Below are 6571 nucleotides of genomic sequence, written 5' to 3' on the forward strand. Positions count from 1 at the left end.
AAAAAATACAGAAGAAGTGGAAGGAAAACACAGTGGCTGGAGCCCACTGTAAAATTCTTTGAATGAAGCAGGATGAGGGCCCATTAAGAGCCTCACCTGGAAGCATCCTAGGAACAGCTTTAGGGAGAGGGGGGGCATTTTTGTTGGGAGGGTGGTGAATGGGAGGGTGGTCCTGATCCTCCTCACCTCCTCCTCACCCCTGTGGTGGCTATTGACATTTTAAAAACTACACACGTTAATTGTTTTCACACAGTTAATGCAACATGTCGATCAAGGGGCCACAGGACTCTTTTTAACACGATGCAGGCAGACTCAAAGCACATAAAATCAATGCACGGAGAGGGGGGAGTTGGGAACACCATCCCCTGGGTACAGATCAAGAGTACAAATCCTGCATGCGCACAGCTTCAGCAAGTGGCAGAGGCTCAATGCATAAGGTTTGATCAATACATACAGGTCTCTAGTAAATAAATAATTGACCAGCGCAGGGGATTACAGACCATTACGCTAACCTAATAAAATCACAATCTCTATTTAGGAGCTTGGTTATTAGTGCCTTTCCCAACCCAGCCACATCTCACCCCTTACCATTTCCAGCTTTCCCTGATAGCTGGGTGAAAGAAAGGAGGGACGAATCTTCACTGGAATTAAATCCCGCAGGCACGTATCCCTGGTTTTCGGAGACAGGGGTGTTTCCAAAGGATTCCTGATGCTCTGGCAAGGGAAAGAAGGATGAATTACCCTCAGACTGATACTTGGCTCTCCTTTCTGACTTTATGTGTTGGACTACAACTCCCATCACTCCCTGGTGATGGGAGTTGTAGTCCAACATGTTCGGAGGGCGCCACATTGGGGAAAGCTGCTCGGAATGATGTATTGCTTAGGGAAGGAGGGAGAATGTACCATTTAGGGAAGGGGAGAGTGGAGAAAGTACTTCTGTATTTTGGAGCATGTGATTATTCTTCATTTAGATTGCTTTTTATTCTGAGGTATGCAGAAGCAACCACAAGAAAATGCTGTGGAAAGGGATTGCATTTGTTGCCTTTTAATCTTGAATAAATCCAGGAAAAGGCTTTTGGACTTTGTTGCAAATCTTGCTACTCCTATATCCAAATGTCTTTTTTGTTACACACACACACCCCACCAAGCCTGAAATGTGAGATTTATTTCTTTGGCCCTGATTTGGATTCCCCCACCCCATCTGCAGCTGCTCTTAACTTTTTAAAATAAGCAATCACACAATTACTAATTGCACAATTATGGTCACATCTGTTTTTGGTTCTCACTATCTCAGCCTCATTTCAAACTGCTTCTCCCTCCCTCCTTCCCCCTCTCTCCCTCTCTCTCTCACATACACACTGATCCCAGCATAGACCTCCGGCCCTACCATTAGGTAGATCAGCCCTACTGTTAGGCAGAGTGAAGTAGTGGCCTCAGGTGGCAGATGTTTGGATGCCACAGCAAGATGTCAGAGGAGAGAGATGAGTGCCATGCGGTCTGCCGTGCGCCCCCTAAGCTAGCCTGCTGCCTTCAGGTGTAGCGGTGGACGCTGTCCCACTAACAGTGTTGAAGACGAAGAAATCATTTCAGACTTTGAAGTTCTGGGAAGGAAACTGAAGAACTTTGGGGCCCAGGTAGTTTTCTCATCCATCCTCCCGGTTCTTGGAAGAGGATTAGAAAGGGAAAGAAAAATACTCCGGATGAATGACTGGCTTCGAAGGTGGTGCCGTCGTGAGAGTTTTGGATTCTGGGACAACGGGCTACGCTACTTGGAACATGGACTGCTGGCAAGGGATGGGTTGCACCTCACAAGGGCTGGAAAGAATGAGTTCGGCCACAGCATGAAGAACTTCATCAGGAGGGCTTTAAACTGAATCTTAAGGGGGTGGGAGACGTAAATTTTGAGGCAACAATGGATGAAGGCCAATGCACCACAGTACAGAGAACCGCTTCAACAGTGTCCCAAAATAGTGTCTGCAACAAGGTAGGAACAAAGCCAGACTATAAAACACATGGTCTTCGATGTCTATATACTAATGCCCAGAGAATGGGAAACAAACAGAATGAACTTGAACTCTTATTACATGAAGGCAAATACGACTTGATAGGTATAACTGAAACTTGGTGGGATGACTCCCATGACTGGAATATAGCAATTGAAGGATATAACTTGTTCAAAAAGAACAGAAGAAATAGAAAGGGAGGTGGAGTTGCACTATATGTTAAAAATACCTATCCCTGCACAGAAATACAGGCGGATGAGACTGGGAGCCCCGTCGAGAGCGTATGGATTAAAATAAATGGGGCTAGGAATAAAAAGAATATGATAATCGGAGTCTACTACCGACCACCCAATCAAGGAGAAGACGAGGACGAAACTTTTGAGAAACAAATTGCCAGTGTTTCAAGGAAGTGTGATGTAGTAGTGATGGGGGACTTCAATTACCCTGATATCTGTTGGGAGACCATTACTGCCAAAAGCGGCCCTTCCAAGAAATTCCTGACATGTATGGGTGATAACTTTCTCCTACAGAAAGTGGTGGAAGGAACTAGAGGGTCGGCAATCCTTGACTTGTTATTGACCAATAGGGATGACTTAGTGGATAAAGTGGCAGTCACGGGAACTCTGGGGGAAAGTGACCACGTCATACTTGAATTCTTGATTATGAAGGAGACAAAAGTCAAGCATAGCCATACACGTACTCTGGATTTTAGGAAAGCTGATTTTAATAAACTCAGAACTATAATAAGTAAGGTCCCATGGCAAGGGAGCCTAATGAGAAAAGGAGTGCAGGATGGGTGGGAGTATTTAAAAAATGAAATTTTAAAGGCACAGTTACAAACAATTCCAACAAGGAGAAAAGATAGAAGACAACAGAGGAAACCAATGTGGCTCCACAAAAAGCTTAGAGATGACCTGAAAACAAAAAGGGATACATATAGGAAGTGGAAGGAAGGCCAGGCTACAAAAGAAGAGTACAGACAAGTGGCGCAGAAGTGCCGAAATGGCGTCAGGAAGGCTAAAGATGTGAATGAGCTGAGATTAGCGAGGGATGCTAAAAGCAATAAAAAGGCTTTCTTCAGATACGTGAGTAGTAAAAGACAGAGGAAAGAAATGGTGGTTCAACTGCTTAATGAGGATGGCAAATTGATAACAGACGACAAAGAAAAGGCTGAAATGCTCAATTCCTACTTTGCCTCGGTCTTCTCCCAAAAGCGGGTCTATGATCCCCCTGGAAAAAGTGAAGCAGAAGTTGAGGGGGCAGGATTGCAGTTTGAGATTGATAAACAAATGGTCAAAGAACACCTAATTTCCTTGAATGAGTTTAAATCTCCAGGGCCCGATGAACTGCATCCAAGAGTAATGAAGGAGCTAGCAGAAGAACTCTCAGAACCTTTGTCTATTATCTTTGCAAAATCATGGAAGACGGGTGAGGTGCCGGACGACTGGAGGAGGGCTAACGTTGTCCCTATCTTCAAAAAGGGCAAAAAGGAAGAACCTGGGAACTACAGACCAGTTAGTCTGACATCCATCCCTGGGAAAATTCTGGAGCAGATTATAAAGAAGTCAATCTGTAAACACCTTGAAATCAATGCAGTGATTACTAGAAGCCAACATGGATTTGTCAGGAACAAATCCTGTCAGACTAATTTGATCTCATTTTTTGATAGGATAACCTCCCTTGTGGACTGTGGGAATGCTGTAGATGTCATATATCTTGACTTCAGCAAAGCTTTTGACAAAGTACCACATGACATTCTGATTAACAAACTAGCTAAAAGTGGGCTAGATGGAACAACTATTAGGTGGATCCACAGCTGGCTACAGAATCGGACTCAAAGAGTACTTATCAATGGAACCTTCTCAAACTGGGGAGAGGCAACGAGTGGGGTGCCGCAGGGATCAGTCCTGGGCCCAGTGCTCTTCAACATTTTTATTAATGATTTGGACAAGGAGGTGCAGGGAACGCTGATCAAATTTGCAGATGACACAAAATTGGGTGGGATAGCTAATACCCTAGAAGACAGAAACAAACTTCAAAGTGATCTTGATAGGCTGGAGTGCTGGGCTAAAAACAACAGAATGAAATTTAATAGGGATAAATGCCAAGTTCTACACTTAGGAAATAGAAACCAAATGCACAGTTACAAGATGGGGGACACTTGGCTCAGCAATACTACAAACGAGAAAGATCTTGGAATTGTTGTAGATCACAAGCTGAATATGAGCCAACAGTGCGATATGGCTGCAAGAAAGGCAAATGCTATTTTGGGCTGCATTAATAGAAGTATAGCTTCCAAATCACGTGAGGTACTGGTTCCTCTCTATTCGGCCCTGGTTAGGCCTCATCTAGAGTATTGTGTCCAGTTCTGGGCTCCACAATTCAAGAAGGACGCAGACAAGCTGGAGCGTGTTCAGAAGAGGGCAACCAGGATGATCAGAGGTCTAAAAACAAAGCCCTATGAAGAGAGACTGAAAGAACTGGGCATGTTTAGCCTGGAGAAGAGAAGATTGAGGGGAGACATGATAGCACTCTTCAAATACTTAAAAGGTTGTCACACAGAGGAGGGCCAGGATCTCTTCTCGATCCTCCCAGAGTGCAGGACACGGAATAACGGGCTCAAGTTAAAGGAAGCCAGATTCCGGCTGGACATCAGGAAAAACTTCCTAACTGTTAGAGCAGTGCGACGGTGGAATCAGTTACCTAGGGAGGTTGTGGGCGCTCCCACACTAGAGGCATTCAAGAGGCAGCTGGACAACCATCTGTCAGGGATGCTTTAGGGTGGATTCCTGCATTGAGCAGGGGGTTGGACTTGATGGCCTTGTAGGCCCCTTCCAACTCTGCTATTCTATGATTCTATAAGAAAGATTCAACAGCCAGACCAGTCAGTTTTTGTACATGGAAGTGGGCGCGCCATCTTGTCCTTTGTCTCAGGCAGCAAAATGTCTTCGGCTGGCCTTGCACACCTTGCAGATGGATTATCCATGAATGGAAGCTTCCCAAGTAATACCACTGAGGAAATACCAACCAACCAGCCTAACAAAGATGGCCTACCCCTGATATAGGACCCTTTGCAGATTTAATTCTGCTCCAGTCCTCATGGTCTCCATGTCTGTTGTTTTGTCCCAGTGCTTCTTATTTCATACATGAAGCACTGGAACCCTTGCCCCATATTGAAAGAGCAGCTTCTTCTGAGGGAAGAGGTGTATGTTCTGAGGCAAACACAGGGTGGAACAGGAGGATTTGCAAGGGGAATATCAGGGTGAGGGTGCTTAACCTGCCTCATACCCACCAATTATCTCCCCCTCCCACAATCAGCTCTGACTTCATGTGTTTCCCTCAGCTGAGCTCCAAGACTGGAAATAAACCCAATGTGGAGGGGTTAGGCACCCCACCACCCCTCTAACCTGCCACTTCTGCCTCAGCAAACATGAATCCATGTTTATACAAATCTATGGTGCGGTCACACTTAGAATATAGTATGCACTTCTGGTCACCACACCTAAAAAAAAAAGTATTGTAGAGCTGGAAAAAGTGCAGAAAAAGGCAACTAAGATGTTCAAGGGACTGGAGCATCTCCCCTGTGAGGCAAGGTTACAACAGCTAGGATTTTTTTAGCTTGAAAGAAAAGGCGAGTAAAGAGAGACACAATAGAGGTGTGGAAAAAGTGAATATGGAGACATTTTTCTCCTCCCATATACTAGAACCCGGGGCGGGGGTGTCATCCCATGAAGCTGATTGGTGGGAGCTTTAGGACAGATAAAAGGAACTATTTCTTCACACAGCACATAAACTCTTGAATTCGCTACAGCAAAACATAGTGATGGCCACCAATTTGGATGACTTTAAAGGGGGTTAGACAAATTAATGGAGGAGAAGGCTATCAATGGCTACTAGTCCTGAGGGCGATATCATATCTCCAGTATCAGAGACACCAGTTGGTGGGGAACATGGGATGTTGCAGTCATGTACTGCTTGTGGGTAGCTGGATGGTCGCTGTGTGAACAGAATGCTGGACTAGGTGGACCCTTGGTCTGATCTAGCAGAGCTCTTCTTACATTCTGAACCTGGAAGCCCGTTTTTGCCAGGGCAATGAACACTTGTTTCCCCCTGAGGCACAGCACTGGATAATGTGTACAGGTGCCGAGACTCAAGCACATCATCAGGAGGGAAGTCATGCTCTATGACCTGGAGGCACCTTCACCTAATGCCAGGTATGTCTGTGGGAGGTGGTTATGGGAGAGACAGACAGGTCGGACTCATGCACCACCATGTACTACTATGCAAGCCTGATGAGAATGAAAAGGGATTCAACTTCCCATTTGGATTGTTCTTCAGGTCATTTAGTGAGAGGAAAGGGCCGTCTTGATTTTCCAACAACTCCTATGTCATGGGCCAGCCGGTGGCCACGCGTTCCACTTTACAGAGATCAGCTGTCTATCTGCAGCTTTGTCAGAGGATGACCCTCTGTTTCAAGATGTCCTCTATCTGAATGGCTCTCCAGTCCAAGTTTGGTTTAGAGATAAGCAGCCATAAGAAACTGTAAGAAGGGAGAGCAGCAGTGGCCT

Source organism: Elgaria multicarinata, chromosome 3 (assembly GCF_023053635.1).
Source record: "Elgaria multicarinata webbii isolate HBS135686 ecotype San Diego chromosome 3, rElgMul1.1.pri, whole genome shotgun sequence".
Classification (NCBI taxonomy): domain Eukaryota; kingdom Metazoa; phylum Chordata; class Lepidosauria; order Squamata; family Anguidae; genus Elgaria; species Elgaria multicarinata.